We start from the raw sequence: 15,377 nt of genomic DNA on the forward strand, positions 1-15,377 counted from the left end.
GAAGCCAAGGAACCTGCATTCGCTCCATAGGACGCACACACATTTCCCCTTCATTTTTGGAGGGGAAAAAGTGTGTCCTATAGAGCGAAAAATACGGTAGGTCTTTTCTGGCCCATAGAGACTATATAACAACTAACGCATCTAAAGCAGCCATCCAGATTAGATCTCTATATGCTAAGAATCAGGCTCAATCAGTGAAGATAGCTTTGAGACTCTTTCAAATGAAAGTCCTCCCCCTTCTTTTGGTGGGCATCTCTTTAGGCTCCCGTAGGGATTTTTTGAAACTGGATTCTATCCAAACTCGATTCCTTAGAGCCATCCTTAGGATTCCCCCCTCGGTAGCTGGCGCGGTTATGAGATTAGAGGCCGGCTGGCAAGCTCTACGGTTTGTGGCCTTGAAGACGAAGCTCTGGCTATGGCTCAAGCTTTGTTTTAAACCAGTGGGTATTGCCCCCTTGATATTGAGGGACAATTTCCAATCATCGTGGGAAAGGGAGGTCATTAATGAGGTTCAATCCTGCGGATTGTCTCACCTTTACTTTGAGTCTATGACGTACAATCAAGCTAGAGCTGTGATCTCCCAGAGACTGAGTGACATTGCCAGACAAGAGGACATAGCCCAGGTAAAACCAGGGATGTTCCTAGGGGACCAGATTTATCGGACCATACCAACCCCCTACCTTGCAGAAATCCACTATGTGGAATACCGTAGACTTCTTACAGCGGCTAGATTAAATGTCCTTGACTCTGCGATATTGTGGGGAAGGTACAGGGGAGTACCATATGCCCAGAGAACCTGTCATTGTGCCATGGGTGTGGTTGAGTCCACTGAACACATTCTCTTGACTTGCCCTTCTTATGCAGAGCTTAGACAAAATTTTATAGAACCACTCCTATGTCAATTCAGCTCCCTACCCGGAGAAAACCAGGTTTTATACTTGCTGAATAACACCACTAGAGCCATACCTTCCTTGGTGGCCAAATTTCTCTTTTTAGCTTTTTAGCTTTTTAGCGACGCAAGACTATAATTGATTGTATTGATATGGGGCTATCTGTTTAGCCCATTTTAGTGTTGGCTAAGTTTTAAAATCTTCCTGGATGTTTTAAACTGTGTATTGACAAAATGTACTTTTTTCTGACTGACAGTCGAATAAAAAGGATGAGAAGTGTTTCACATAAATGGCTTAGCTCATATTGATTTGATTCTGCCCCAAGTGGCAACATTGGTACTGTCAGGGAACTGCCATCAGAACAGAGGCGGGAAACAGAGGGGCAGTTGTGTTACAGAGAGCCTCCAAAAATCTTGCGAAGCAGTTCCTCTTCTGGTGATGAGGAAAACCCCACCTCCAGTGGGGAAGAGGTGAAAGGACCAGAGGATGCTGGTGGGAGCCTCAGCACCACTCCTGGCAAAGCCGGCCAGAAGGGAAGCACGCCCCTTCCCTCGCCCACCCTGCGCAGAAGTCTAAAGCGCAAAGAGGGAAGGAAAAGGCTGGGCATAACGAGACTTTGATGCTGGGGGAGGTCCAGGAAACAAGCACTCCCGGATTCTGCTAGCAATTGAGGCAAACATGAACTTTGGGGTTCTGCACTGTAAATAGTTTGCACCTAAATAAAACCTGTAAAAGACAGGTCAGAGACCTGCCTGGTTACTCGTGAGCAACCACCTTTGCCATCTGACAGGTACGGACTCCATTATGAATTGCTCCATAAGCATATGCCTGGACAGGAAAAGCTGTTCAGATCTAACATGATGGCTGTATTCTCTTAAAGAGAAGACTCGGACCACCAAGAGTTATTTGTAATAAATCATTTATGCATGCAGCGTTAGAAATGAGCCACAGTGTTTTATAAACCTTGGTCTTTATTAGGGCTACATCAACAGAAAGAGGTGTTTGCCACTAGAAAACAAGTAGATGTGGAACAGACTTCCATCGGTGAGTGGTTGGCTTTGGTTTTTTACAAGGCAAATTGCAAAAAGAAGCTGCAGGTTGTATTATCATAGATGACTATGAATAGCCTAGTCTTGAATAAATGAGTTCACTAGACATTAGTCTTTTCTCAAAGCAGCAACAGAACTAGAACAGAAATGAGATATCTGCACAAAGCAATGTGGCAACAGCAAACATATCCTCCAAGTTGTTCTTCAAACTTCTATAGACCTCAAAAAATGTGAGCTGCAAAAACCTTAAAGCAAAATGAAGCTGAAACAGTACAACTGGACTATAAGGAGGCCTACTGGAAAAAAGTGAAATTGCTAACTCTCATATTTAAGTCATATATACTTTGTGTGTTCTTTGGAGTTCACTCATGTTTATGAAAGCCACATTAGACTGTGTTCAGGAACACCCATGTCTTCACATATAAAGTGGATGATACTCCTTTGGAGTGAGTTTCCTCCTTCAAATTGGGCAAAAGTTAGCATGCCTAAGAAAATTGCTGAGGCACTGACTACAGAAGATGTGGCCACATGTTGTTGACACTATAAGCCGTCCGCTTTGCACAACCTCTGCAAAGCTGTCTATGCAAATTCCACAACTCAAAGTGCCTGAGGATCTTGCAAATTCCCTCCTTCCCACTTCTCTGGGGAGCTTTCTAGTGGCAAGAGCACCACTCTGTGTGTGTCTGCTATCACCACCACCACCACTAAATATGAGGCTGTCAGACAATGGTTGACGTCTGAACTCTCTATTGGGCTGCTGCCCACTCTCTCCAATAAGCACAACAGAATCGTCTTATGTAAGATCAACAACTATAGATTCTGAAGTTTCGCAAGTGAGGTCAACTACTTCCACATCAATTCTTCTATCATTAAGGCTGCGTGGTTCTACTTGTGCAGCTGCAACAGCTATTTTCCTTTGATTACAGGTTTGCACAGAGCGAGTCTTGCATCCACAATACTTTCTCTGAACCGCCTGGTGCTCAGGTCCTTTGCTACCACCGAAAGGAGTAGTTTGTTCCATAAAACTCAGCCCTGCAACAGGAGGGGAGCCAGTAAGGGCAGTTTGTAATAAAGGTAAGGCCAGGGAGGAAGTGGATGGCAGGGAGGAGGAGGAGGAGGGGATACAGGGTTCAGAAGCAGTTCCCACCATCATCTTGTCCAGAGTATTATGAGGTCTTGCAGAGGTGTTGTGACTGCCCCTCTTGCTGTTGCCGTGCTGGGTTGCATTACATTCTGTACTTGTTGAACTCATGATGCACAGGGATGGGAGAGGCACAGGCTGCAGAGTACTTGCTTTCCCCCTTATCTCCGTGTGCTGCTCCCTGCTTAGTCGCCAAGCAATTCTGTAATGTGATAATGATGATCATGAATGCTATCTCTAAAGCAACTTGATGCAACTGGTGACGCTTTGGAGCACTGTGACTTTTTTAGAGTTGTCTCTTTTATACCAGGTACTCCGAAGCTGGGAGCAAGTTCAACATCTCGAGGAGTTAGGGCAGGCTTCCTCAACCTCGGCCCTCCAGATGTTTTTGGCCTACAACTCCCATGATCCCTAGCTAGCAGGACCAGTGGTCAGGGATGATGGGAATTGTAGTCTCAAAACATCTGAAGGGCCGAGTTTGAGGAAGCCTGAGTTAGGGTGTCTTTAGTGTTACTCTACAGAACTGCATTAAAGTGGGAAGAAACATGATTAGGCTAAGAAGCAGGCACACAAATATTAATTTTCTATCTTTCAGCCAAGAGATTAGCTAAAACAATTAGGATTATTACGAGGTGGAGTATCTTTCCCTACCTTGACAGTCCTCTTTATACAAGAGTCTGATAAGGAGAAGGGAAGAATTCATGGAAGACTGATGAATGCCTCTTATTCAAGAAGAACCAGGGCACATAGCCAAGCTGAGGATGATGGGAAATATTAAATGAAATTCATTGGAGTTGCCTCTACTAGAGCGCACCTCCTATGGCTGCTCTTGCAAGAGGTATTTTTCAGGTTTGACACATTCAATGTGTACACCCAACAGGGTGGATAAAAATCAATGATTTTTTTAATTAAAAAAATAAATCTTTTTAAAAATTTAAATCAATTTTTTTTATTTAAATTGGATTTTTAAAATAAAATGCTTTTGGAGGAAATATCTTTCTAAAGATAGTTTTCTATTTAAGTTACGGGATGCGGGTGGCGCTGTGGGTTAAACCACAGAGCCTAGGACTTGCCGATCAGAAGGTTGGCGGTTCAAATCCCCACAACGGCGTGAGCTCCCATTGCTTGGTCCCTGCTCCTGCCAACCTAGCAGTTCGAAAGCACGTCAAAGTGCAAGTAGATAAATAGGTACCGCTCCAGTGGGAAGGTAAACAGTGTTTCCATGCACTGCTCTGGTTTGTCAGAAGCGGCTTAGTCATGCTGACCACATGACCCGGAAGCTGTACGCCGGCTCCCTCGGCCAGTAAAGCGAGATGAGCGTCACAACCCCAGAGTCGGTCACGACTGGACCTAATGGTCAGGGGTCCCTTTACCTTTACTGTAGTCCAAAGGCTATTCATCAGGAAATAAGTATTTGTTTTAAGTTTTTCATGTGTGCTAAAACTCAGTCTATTTTTTTGGGGTTTTTTTACAAAGAAAAACGTTTAACCACATCAGTTAACAAACATGGATACATATTGTGATGAGTATGAGTTACTCGTGCGTAAACTGGTGCCTCTCTAGGCTAATTTGCCTTGTTAAACCTTTCTGACTGCACAGCCCTTTCTAATTGTGACTGCCTCAGTCGCTGGCAGAATCCGTCAGTGGGCGTTTCTTGAACCTCTTCCAACATAAAAGTTGTTTGACACCCAGTCTCCTCCTCCTCTCACTGCGCGGGAGTCTTCTGCACAGGGAGGGCGTGGGTAGCGGAGGACCTGTCCCCTCCTCACTGAGTTCCAGTGAAGAGTCCTGGAGCCCTCTCTCCGATTCCCCCCTCTGCCCCCCTTTATCCCTGGTGTTGCGCTTAAATGCTTCCCCCTCTACTGAGCTGTTTCTCCCCCTGCTGCTGGGTCCTTCTCCAGCATCATCTAGAAGCCTCCCCTTCGCCTCTCGCTCCGATGTCAGTTCCCTGACATCCACCTCCCCCCCCCAGAATCCCCTCCACCCCTGGACCGACCTGTGGGATCAATTTCGTCCCCTTCGTCGGCCGACGAGGCGGGGAACCCCCGGAAGGAACTGTCACCATCTTCTGTGGATTCGAAACCCGCTTCCCACCCGCTCTTACACCTGCCAACGGGGTGGTCCTCCCAGTCTGATTCTTCTTCCTCCGAAACCTCTCCTCCCTCCTCCTCGGAGTCAGAAAATCCCTCAAAAACCTCATCATCATCTGTGGTTTCAAATTGCTCCTCCCAGAATCTCTCCAGGGGTTTGGGTTTGTCCGGGAACCAGCGGTGGAATACCTCCACCAGATACCTGTCCTCGAAGGCTTTCGTGGGAACCCACGTGTTTTCGGACCCGGGTTCCCCCTCCCACACTACCAAATACTCCACCCGGCGCCCTCGCCACCTTGAGTCCAGTATTTCCGTGGCCCTGTGATGGTGTTCCCTTTCTTCTACCTGCGGGTGTGTGGTGACTTCTCCCTCTTGCCCCTGGAATTCCCGCCCCTCCCTATGCGGTGAGAGCAGGGACCTGTGGAAAACCGGGTGTATTTTCATGCTATCACGCAACTTGAGCTTAAATGCCACGGGATTTACTTGCTGTGTTACCTCAAAAGGTCCCAGCCGTCTGGGCTGCAACTTCTTGCACCCCCCTTTGAAAGGTAGCCCTTGGGTGGACAACCACACCCGGTCCCCCACCCGTATGGTCTCCCCTTCCCTGCGGTGCTTGTCTGCCTGCCTCTTGTAAGTTTCCTTGGCCCGCTCCAAGTTCATCTTAAGTTGCTGGTGAGGGCCTCCATTTCTTCCACAAACTGCTCTGCAGCGGGTACACTCCAGTTTTCCTCCCCACTCCCCGGGAAGGCCCTGGGATGACACCCATGGTTGGCCATGAATGGGCTCATTCCCGTGGACACGTGTTCCGCATTGTTGTACGCGAATTCAGCCAGCGCCAGTTTTTCTACCCAATCGTTCTGCCTCTTGCTGACGTAGCAGCGTAGGTATTGCTGGAGTATACTGTTCGCTCTTTCTGCTTGCCCGTTGGTCTCTGGATGTCTCGCCGTCAAGAAACCCACCTCCACCTGCAGCAAGCTCATGAGCTTCCTCCAGAACCGGGAAGTAAATTGTTTTCCACGGTCGGAGATAACCCTCAAGGGGGCGCCATGCAGCCGGAATATGTGCTCCACAAACAACCGGGCTGTTTCCTCTGCCGTTACAGCATGTGAGCAAGCTATAAAATGGCACATTTTTGTCAGTAGGTCGACCACTACCATGACCGCTGTCTTTCCCCGGGACTTGGGCAAATCTGTCATAAAATCAATGGATACCACCTCCCAGGGTTTTCCCGGCGTGGGTAAGGGTTCCAGTAATCCTGCGGGGGCAGCCCGCTCCCCCTTTGCCCTTTGGCAGCGGTCGCACCCCCGTACATATTCCCGTACATCCTCCCTCACCCTGGGCCACCAGAACTGCCTGGTCACGAGCATCATGGTTTTGTACTGTCCAAAGTGCCCTGCTGTGGGGTTGTCGTGGAGTTGTTTGAGTACCTTTCCCCGCAGGGTCTCCCCCGGTACGTACAGCGCTCCCCTATAGTACAGTACCCCTTCCTTCTCCTCAAACCCTTCTTGGGTCCCTCTTCCGTCTCGTAGTTCCCAGATTTTAGTTTGCGCGAACACGTCGTTTCTGGTCAGCCCGGCTAGTTCTCGTTTCCCCACCAAAGTTCCCCCACACACCCATCGGTCCTCGGGGATCACGTGTCGTTTCTCCGGCGGCCCCTCTCCTTCCAGGTACTCCGGTTTACGCGAGAGAGCGTCTGCTCTTACGTTTTCCTCTCCGGGCACGTATCGGATTTCAAAGGAAAACTTGGAGAACTCCTGTGCCCATCGAATCTGTCTCTGGTTGAGTACTCGTGCGGTCCTCCAGTACTCCAAGTTCTTGTGATCTGTGCAAACCTGGATCTGTTGTTGCGCCCCTATCAGTAGATGATGCCAACGACGAAAGGCCGCGTAGATCGCCAGCAGTTCGCGGTCATACACTGTATAGTTTTGCTCCGACTTGCTCAGTTTTCTCGAGAAAAAGGCACACGGTTTCCATTCCTGCTTGCCCCTCCCTGGCTGCAAAAGGACCACCCCTACGGCTCTGTCGGACGCGTCGGTCTCTAGCCTCAGGGGTTTCTCCAGATCTACGTGCAAGAGTTGCTCTTCCAATGCGAACGCCTTCTTCAGTTTTTCAAAGGATTGCTGGGCCTCTTCTGTCCACACAAACTTCTTTTTGCTACTGAGACAATCCGTGATGGGCGCTGTGAAGTGAGCGAAGTTCTTGATGAACTTCCTGTAGAAGTTGCTGAACCCTAGGAACCTCTGTACGTCCTTCCGTGTTTTGGGAGCCTTCCACTCCAGCACTGCCTGCACCTTGCTTGGGTCCATCGCTAAGCCTTTGTCAGACAACTTGTACCCCAGAAACTCGACTTCTCTGGCGTGAAACTGACATTTTCCCAGCTTGACCCACAACTGGTGCTTCTGCAGTCATTGTAACACTTCCCTGACGTCTCTAACATGTTGCTCCTCGTTGTCCAAATAAATTAAGACGTCGTCCAAGAAGGCTACGCAGTTCTTGTACAGCAGAGACCCCAACACGTGGTGCATGAAAGCTTGAAAACAGGCGGAGCCCGACTGTAATCCAAAAGGCATAACTAAGTACTCAAAGGCACCTAGGGGTGTGAACATTGTGGTCTTCCATTCGTCCCCCTCCCTCATCCTGATCAAATTGTATGCGCCCCTGAGGTCCAGCTTGGTAAAAATTTTGCCTTTCCTCACTCGCGTTAAAATGTCATCAATCCTGGGCATTGGGAAGGTCACGGGTTCTGACACCAAATTGACAGCCCTATAGTCCACTACGAGCCTGGGTTTATTTGTGTCCTTTTTGTCCACAAAGAACACTGGACTGCCCCCCACCGCCTTTGATTCTCTTATGAAGCCTCTTTTCAGGTTCTTGTCAATAAATTCTCGCAACTCCTTCATCTCCCTGTCCGACATGGCATACAGCTTACCCACTGGCAGCTGAGCCCCCGGAAGCAAGTTGATCTGGCAGTCAAAGGGCCTATGGGGTGGCAGTCTATCTGCCTCCTTCTCGCTGAAGACCTCCCGCAGATCTGCGTATTGCGGCGGCACCTCCCCTTTCCGCTCCACAGCCATCCAAGCCACCCTGGCCACGGTCATTCTTGGGGCTTCCCCCCCAGACAGTGTTCCAGGCAGTAAGCTGACCCAAAGGTGACTGTCCTCTGATGCCACGCCACCACTGGATCATGTTGTGCTAGCCAGCTCATCCCTAATATTATTGGGGGCCCTGCTAGTGAGGCGACGTGAAAGGCGATGGTCTCCGAGTGCCTGGACACCTTCATTCTCATTGGTGGGGTCTGCTGTGTCACTTCCCCTCCTAGAAGCTCCCTGCCATCAATGGTGGTCACTTGCAAGGGAAAATCCAAAGGCAGTAAGTGGAGCTGGTGCTCTAATGCAAAGTCTTTGCTGAAGAAATTACATGAGCTGCCTGAATCCAGCATCCCTTTCACCTTGACTGGGTGCCCGTTCGGGAGTTCTAGCACCACTTCGATGGCTATTGCCGCCTTGGGGGGGTCTGGTTGGGGCACTTTTACTGGTGGCTGGCCTGGCTGCTGTGCCCCTTGATTGGCAGCCAAGTGTTCCCATTTCCCTGTTCCTGTTCCTTTACCACCTCCTCCTCACCCCCTGCGGCTCCCACCATTCCTTGCCAGGCCTTTCTTTGAGGGCAGGCTCTGGCAAAATGTCCTGGCCGCTGGCAAAGGAAACACTTCTTGGTGGTTTTCCAATCCTTTCCCTCCTTTTTGCGCCCTTCACTGGCGCTTGAAACTTCCCGCGCGCGTGCCCCATCTATTTCCATTGGCTCTGCTGGTGGTGAAGGCTGCCTTGGTATTTCAGGAATGCGGTAGTCATGGCAACGTTGCTCTCTCCCTTCCCGCCTCACCTGGGCCCACGCTTCCTGCCGCACGCCAATCGCAAGCACAGCCTTGGTCAGCTGATCCATCCCCTGTGGGCGGGGTGCGCGGGAAAGTTCATCCTTAACCGTTGGGGACAACCCCTCCTCGAATAACATTTGTATGGGTTCGGAGTCCAGTTGCCACCCGAGGCGGTGAACTATCATGGCAAAGCGCGACCAGTAGTCCCTAGCTGACTGGCTCCCCTGTTTACAGTTCATCAGTTCCTGCTTTGTCACACTTTGTTGTACATCACTGGAAAACATTGCGTCCATTGCCTGGAAGAATTTCCTCAGGTCCTGCATGGCAGCATTCTGCGTCGCCATAAGGGGCCTGACCCATTCCCTGGCCCCGTGTTGCAGGTGACCCACGATATATGCCACCCGCGCCGCATCGTCTTCAAAATCGTCATGCTGCAGTTCCAATGCGTACTCTATTTCCGTTCGGAACGCACTGTATTCCTGCGGCTTCCCCCCAAATTTGTGCACCAGTCCCTGTACCTTCCTTGCTATGGGGGTGGGCCTGACCTGTGCATCTTGAGACCGCCTTTCGTCCAGCCGCGCCGTCAGAATGGCCACATGCTGCTCCAACTCTCGGTTCCTTTCCACCAGCGTTTGCCCTCCACCTGCTCCCCCCTGGGTGCTTGCTTCTCCGGGTTTGCTCATGATGCTGCCTGCCTGCTGCTGCGCACGACCAACTTTCAGGGACTGACGGATTGCTGTGATGAGTATGAGTTACTCGTGGGTAAACTGATGCCTCTCTAGGCTAATTTGCCTTGTTAAACCTTTCTGACTGCACAGCCCTTTCTAATTGTGACTGCCTCAGTCGCTGGCAGAATCCGTCAGTGGGTGTTTCTTGAACCTCTTCCAACATAAAAGTTGTTTGACACCCAGTCTCCTCCTCCTCTCACTGCGCGGGAGTCTTCTGCGCAGGGAGGGCGTGGGTAGCGGACGACCTGTCCCCTCCTCACTGAGTTCCAGTGAAGAGTCCTGGAGCCCTCTCTCCGATTCCCCCCTCTGCCCCCCTTTATCCCTGGTGTTGCGCTTAAATGCTTCCCCCTCTACTGAGCTGTTTCTCCCCCTGCTGCTGGGTCCTTCTCCAGCATCATCTAGGAGCCTCCCCTTCGCCTCTCGCTCCGATGTCAGTTCCCTGACACATATGCTATAATTTTATTGTTTTAGTTAAATAAACTATTTAAATTGTTATTAAGGAAATGATTATTTTTCTCCTTCCAATAATGTAAAGCAGGAAAGTTGTCCAAATATAAACAGTTAACTTATTAAACCTCACAATAATTTAATCATTATCTGTCAGTGTATTTCTAAGAGTAGGACCAAATCAGTAATTTTTTTATTTTTTAAAAAATAATATGTATTGATTTTCCAACCATTTGAACACAATAAAGCAGAAAAAACAAAAAAGAAAAAGAAAAAGCAAGGAAAAAAAAGAGAAAAAACATAAGATTAACAAAACAAGACGCAAACCATTTAAAACACAAAAACAATTTCAATATCTTAACTTTCATTCCCTTATTTCCACGACCTCCTCACGCCTCCCTTTCTGTATTCCACTTCTATTAATTGTTTCAGCAATTCCTTTCCATCTTCCTCTGTTTTCTATCCTATAATTATCTTAACATATTCTAATCTTATTTTTCCCTTTAATACTCTATTTCTATTTATACTTAATTCCTTATAACATTTCTATTAAAGCCATATAACTTCATTCCAACATTTTTCTAACATTCATTATTTTTACAATATTTCTATACATAGTTGTCAAGGCTGCCTCAGGTCTCAGCTCACAAAAGACCAACGCCAATCTCTTCTTATATACAAAAGTGTTTATTGCAGTTCATTGTTTGCTTTATATCCGAGGCGCATAGCCCCACGTCTGTACGCTTAGACCATTGAAGTCCCCTCTGAGTCAGTCCCTCCCCTGCACCAGTTTAAGAGCCTTGCGCTGCTCCACCTCTTTCTCTCTTTCCTTTTCCTCAGGGTCTTCCTGCCCGCTGGGGTTTCGCCCCTCCTGGATTCCCCTGATGCGCTATCCCCCGACTGCTCTTCCCCCCTCCTGCGGGCTTTAGGACCTGGCCCTTCCTCCGGGCTCCCTGTACTTCCGCGCGCCTCTACATTTGAACTTGGCGCGCGCGCCCAACCTCTAACTTTCCTTTTGACAGTTACACTACTCCCTTCACTACTCCCCTCCCCTTCCGGGAGGGTGGCTTGCTCCGACCTCCCTCCCTTCTCTGCTGCCGGAGCTGCTTCCCCTGATACACTGGAACCTCCACCCCCTTCGCTGCACTCTGGCGGGGAGGCTGGTCCTGACGCCCAGCTGCCACTTTGGGATCCCCCGCTGGCCCCCTGTTCCTGACACGTCCCCCCTGGGGCTCCCCTGGCCTTGACCACTGGCGCCCCCTTCTGGGAATCCTCTGATTCGCTGGAAAGACTCATGGAATCTCTTGAGTCATTGTCATCCTCTTCCTCGCTGTCCTGGGATTCATCCCCATCGCTCTCCATCTCCTCCCTACCCTGTGCCTCTGTCCCTGAACTCCTGACATCCATCCCCCCCTCGAAGCCCCCCCTTCCCCCCTCCCGCTGCTCGGGCGCAGGTTCCGGGAGCTCCGTTGTAGCGGGGGTAGATGCTGGATACAGTTCGTCAACGTCGATCTCCTCTGCTTCCAGTTCAGTGTATGAGTGCTCGAAACCGGGGTCCTCCCCCAACACATCCAAACCCTTCCCTCCCCCTGTTACTTCAGGCGATGCTGCTTGCCAAGGCCCCCTTCGCCACCCCACTTCTGGTTGATCGTCCCACCAATAAGAGCGGTCCGTGTCCACCCCAGAGCACGATCCCCTTGGAGGGCTCGATTCCGGCGTGGTCTCCTCTGCGGAGGAGAACCCCCGGAAGGTGCTGCCTGAAAGTGTGGGCGTAAAAAGCCAGTCGTCAAAATACTCCGCTGGCATGGGCCTGTGTGGGAAGAGTGCATGGAACTCGTCTTTAAGAAGAGGTTCCTCCAGAGCATAATCTGGCACCCAACTGTTGGCGCTGGCCGGGGTACCTTCCCTGGCGAGGAGGTATTCCACTCCCTCCTCCCCCCATCTCGAGTCCAGAATTTCCGTGACCTCGTTGAGCGTCGGGGTCCTCGGTGACTTCCCCCCCCCCGGTGACTTTCTACGTGGGTCTGGTGCCGTCCCTGGCTCCTGAAATCTGTGTGGGGCCTTGTAGGGTGTAAGCACCGACCTATGAAAGACCGGGTGCATTCTGGAACCTTCTGGGAGGGTCAACCAAAAAGCTACGGGATTGATCCTGCCCTCAACTTGGTATGGCCCTAGCTGTTTGTGTCCTAGCTTCTTCTTAGCTAACGACTTGGCCGGCACCGCCTGGGCTGCTAACCATACCCAGTCCCCCACCTGGATGTCTTCTCCTGCCCTCCTGTGCCTGTCTGCCTGCACTTTGTAGGCGTGTTTAGCTAGTTCCAAGTGCCGTCGTAGCTCCTCGTGGACCTCCTGCAATTCTGCTGCTAAATGCTCAGCTCCCTGCGACTCCCCCTGCGTCGTTGTCTCCAACGCCGGGAAGGTTCTGGGATGTCGCCCATTGTTGGCGAAGAACGGTGTCACCCCCGTTGACGCGTGCTTCGTGTTGTTGTAGGCAAACTCGGCCATCGGTAAGTAGTCCACCCAAGTTGCAGGCTTTTGATTGGCGTAACATCGCAGGTACTGCTGCATGATGGCGTTGACCCTCTCCGCTTGGCCGTTGGTTTGCGGGTGTCTCGCCGACGCTAAGTTGATCTTGACATTCAGGATGCCCAGGAGTTTCTGCCAGAAACTTGAAATGAATTGGCGACCCCGGTCGGACAGGATGGACCGCGGTAAGCCGTGCACCCGGAACACGTGGTCTATGAACAGCTTGGCGGTCTGTTCCGCTGTTGCCACCTTCGCGCAAGGAATGAAGTGCGCCATCTTGGTGAACAGATCTACAACCACAAGCACCGCCGTCTTGCCGCGCGAACTGGGCAGATCAGTAACAAAGTCCAGCGCCACCCTATCCCACGGCTGTAGTGGCGTCTCCAGCGGTTCCAGCAATCCCGCTGGCTTCTTGTGCACTGGCTTGGACCTCTGACAAGTGTCACACCTGGCGACGTAATCCGCGACCTCTCCCCGCATCTGGGGCCACCAAAAGTCTCTGGCTACTAAGTCCGCTGTCTTTTCTTTGCCGAAGTGACCCGCGCTGGGTGCGTCGTGTAACTGCTGTAGAACCTTCGCGCGGAGATCGTCTCCCGGCACGTAGAGAGCACCTTTGCGGGTCAGCAGGCCGTCGCGTATCTGGAATTCGCCGTCCTTTGCTGTCCCTCTTCGCACCTCCTCCATCTTGGATTGTGCGAACGGATCCGTCTGCAGCGCGCGTCGTACCGCGTCCAGGTCCACGGCGGCGGAAGCGCATGCCCACGCTTGCGGTGCGAAAATGTGCCTGGCTGCCACTGGTGCCGCTTCCTCGAGATACTGCGGTTTCCTGGAGAGCGCATCCGCTATGACGTTGTTGTCTCCCGGGATATACTCTATCCTGAAATCGAAATCCGCAAAGAACTCCGCCCATCTTATGTGCCTCTGGCTCTGGAGCTTCCCCGTGCGCCAATACTCTAGGTTCTTGTGGTCCGTGCGGACCTGCACGGTGTGCTTGGCTCCGATGAGGAAGTGCCGCCACGCCTTGAAAGCCACGTGGATGGCCAACAACTCCCTGTCCCAGATGGTGTAGTTCTGTTCCGACTTGCTGAGCTTCCGGGAATAGAAAGCGCAGGGCCTCCAGTTCCCTTGCGGATCTTCCTGCAAGAGGACGGCCCCCACTGCTCTGTCAGATGCGTCAGTCTCAACCCGCATGGGCCTGCCGGGATTCACGTGTAGCAGCTGTTCTTCGGACGCGAAGAGGCTTTTAAGTCTCCTGAAGGACTGCTCCGCCTGGTCCGTCCAGGTGAACTTTTTCTTCTTGGAACTGAGGGTGTCCGTGATAGCTGCCGTCTCTTTCGTGAAACCCCTGATGAACTTGCGGTAAAAGTTGGCGAAGCCGACGAACCTCTGGACCTCCTTCCGATTGCGCGGGCTATTCCAGTCCAACACCGCGCGGACTTTGGCGCTGTCCATGGCTAGTCCCTTGTCGGACAGCCGGTAGCCCAGGAAATCCACCTCCGTCACGTCGAACTGGCACTTCTCCAGTTTGGCGTAGAGTCTGTGTTCCCGTAGCCTCTGCAGGACCTCCTTTACGTCTCTCTCGTGAGTCTCCTGCGATTCTGAGAAGATCAGAATGTCGTCGAGGAAGCATACGCACTTCTTGTAGAGGAGTCCTGCTAGCACGTGGTGCATGAATGCTTGGAAACAGTGGGAGCCATTTTGGAGACCAAACGGCATAACTCTGTATTCATAGGTGCCCAGCGGCGTGAACATGGCCGTCTTCCACTCGTCACCTTCCCTCATGCGTATTAGATTGTATGCTCCACGTAGATCCAACTTGGTGAAGATCCTCCCCTTCCTCACCGTCGCGAGCAGGTCGTCAATCTTGGGCATGGAGAAGGCCTTGGGCTTTGTCATCGAGTTTATGGCCCTATAGTCCACAATGAGCCGTTTTTGGGGCGTTCTTCACGAAAAACACAGGACTGCCCCCCACTGCCTTGGATTCTCGGATGAATCCCCGCTTCAAATTGTGATCTATGAACTCCCTGAGTTCCTGCATCTCATCTTCAGACATGGAATACCGTTTCGCAGTCGGCAGCGTCACCCCTGGTAGGAGGTCAATTGCACAGTCGTAGGGCCTGTGGGGTGGTAATTGGTCAGCTTCCTTTTCGCAGAAGACCTCCAAAAACCCCTTGTACTTGTGGGGCACCGCCTGCACCATGCCGAGATGCAACTGCTGCCCCTCCTCCTGGCCCTCCTCCTCCTGGCCGGTCTGGATGCAATGTTGTGCGCAGTAGGACGAGCCAAAGGTGAGCTGCCGCTGGTACCACGCTAATGATGGGCTGTGTCTATCCAGCCAACTCATGCCTAACACTATAGGCGTGTCTGACAGGCGGGTGACGTTGAAACTGATGACCTCGCGATGATTCCCGATCTGCAGCACCATGGGTGGCGACTGCTGTACCACTTGCCCGCCCAGCAACTTCCTGCCATCTACGGTGACTACGTTCAGAGGCAGCGTGGCTGGTAGAAGCGCTATGCGATGCTGCTTGATGAACTGCTTCCCCATGAAGTCTGCGTTGCTCCCTGAGTCAATTGTAATGGGGACTTCCAGGGTGAGTCCATAAGAGAGTTTGTGTACTGGTCCAGTAAACGC

General features: G+C 51.3%; 1 pseudogene across 1 annotated transcript; it reads right to left on the reverse strand.

The window, feature by feature from the left end:
- Positions 1 to 1,391: 1,391 nt before the first annotated feature.
- Positions 1,392 to 3,429, reverse strand: LOC308467653 (annotated as a pseudogene). The gene is made up of 2 exons: positions 2,633 to 3,429; positions 1,392 to 1,462 (listed from the first exon to the last, which is right to left on the reverse strand). The product of its transcript is annotated as an uncharacterized misc_RNA (transcript).
- Between the last annotated feature and the right edge of the window lie 11,948 nt (positions 3,430 to 15,377).

This window comes from Podarcis pityusensis, assembly GCF_964106645.2.
Source record: "Podarcis pityusensis genome assembly, chromosome: W".
Classification (NCBI taxonomy): Eukaryota; Metazoa; Chordata; class Lepidosauria; order Squamata; family Lacertidae; genus Podarcis; species Podarcis pityusensis.